Source organism: Polistes canadensis, unplaced genomic scaffold (genome assembly GCF_001313835.1).
Source record: "Polistes canadensis isolate GaletaPanama2010 unplaced genomic scaffold, ASM131383v1 scaffold_101, whole genome shotgun sequence".
Classification (NCBI taxonomy): domain Eukaryota; kingdom Metazoa; phylum Arthropoda; class Insecta; order Hymenoptera; family Vespidae; genus Polistes; species Polistes canadensis.
This window is the reverse complement of record NW_014569648.1, coordinates 256596-257991: the sequence shown is the minus strand read 5'-3', so window position 1 is coordinate 257991 and position 1396 is coordinate 256596. Positions and strand designations below refer to the sequence as shown.

The following is a 1396-nucleotide window of genomic DNA, read 5'->3' as shown; positions in this document are numbered from 1 at the left end:
TCCTTCTTTCTTTTCGCAGCATCGGTGGTGGAGATCGCACGGATACTACGGCGTTCCGTTATTCTCAGGTAATTACAAAATATTTTCTAACGTCTTCTATTAATTGTCTTATATACTAATCGATTCTTTTAACAAATGACTTTCAAGTGATATAATCGAAAGATTACGATAATGTCGAGGATAAAAAATATTTGCATAGAAAAAAATTCCATGTACATTGGTATGCATTTTTATAAGCATTTTTATTTTTTATTTTACGGCATAATTTCTATAGATATCGACTTATAATGATCAATTTTTATTGTCTGGGTTAATAAAGTATATATTTCGACAATTGTTATGTTCCTATATCCTATTATTAACTATTCAATATTTTTCTATAATAGATGGAAAAAATGCAAAATTATCAAACAGCCATGACACCCATCATGACGTCATCAGAGCTGTGAGGCTTTGCGGGGGGGACTACCATGCATACTACGCCTGCGCAATACGTCACAGCAGGCGTTCCATAGCCTGCCACCATAGCGACCACCATATTTAAAATCTGTCAAGTGTATATGTTCCATCATCTCGTTTAATCAAGGTAATTGAAAAGTATTTTATACCTTCCTATTATATATCAAACGATAGCTACACACAAGATTTTCATACGTAAGTGTTTTCAAAACGAAATATTAAAAAGTTCGAAAGATATCTGTAATAATATAATTTAACCTAATCAAACCAATGTTACTTAATAATATTATTTTCTAATTTCGAGCTTTTTTTCACGATATCGATACTTACTACCATCTCTAATGATGCTCTAATTATTTATTTTTCATAATTATGTATTCAAAGATAGTATTTCGTGTTAAATTTGATTTTTATCACATACACACAGGCATATATACATAAGTATTAGGTAGCTGAAAGCACATACATTCTCATGTATTTGACTTTCTTTATATTGTACTAATGTAATTTTATTTTTTACTTCTCTTAGGTTTCGAGAGCATTGGAGAGTCCAGCAGGAATACATATACTCAGTCAAAAAATTGTGTCTACTCTTTTTTTATCTTCATATTCATCGAGGTAAGCGTTATTCTTTTTTTAACCTATATAGAAAGAGTAAGAAAGAGAGTAAGAGAGAGAGAGAGAGAGAGAGAATATAAGAAAACAAAACATTCGGCCTATAGGCAATAATGAATTGGTGTGTATATTTCCAGGAATTTCTCGAGGTGAAGAAAGACAACCGAAACAAAACGAAAACAACCGAGCACCGAGCATTCGATACTTCTAGGAGATATACACAGAGGATCTCCATTCCCCCTCCGTCCTTCAACGAGTTAAGATCTAACGAACGTGATGTATTAAACTATTTATTGATTTTATTTCTAACGTTATCTAACGT

General features: G+C 31.9%; 1 long non-coding RNA gene across 1 annotated transcript; it reads left to right on the top strand.

The window, feature by feature from the left end:
* The first annotated feature begins 435 nt into the window (after nucleotides 1–435).
* On the top strand, nucleotides 436–1341 carry LOC106787432. Its single transcript, XR_001381781.1, has 3 exons — nucleotides 436–586; nucleotides 989–1077; nucleotides 1212–1341. It is a non-coding gene; the product is annotated as an uncharacterized LOC106787432 (long non-coding RNA).
* Nucleotides 1342–1396: the final 55 nt, after the last annotated feature.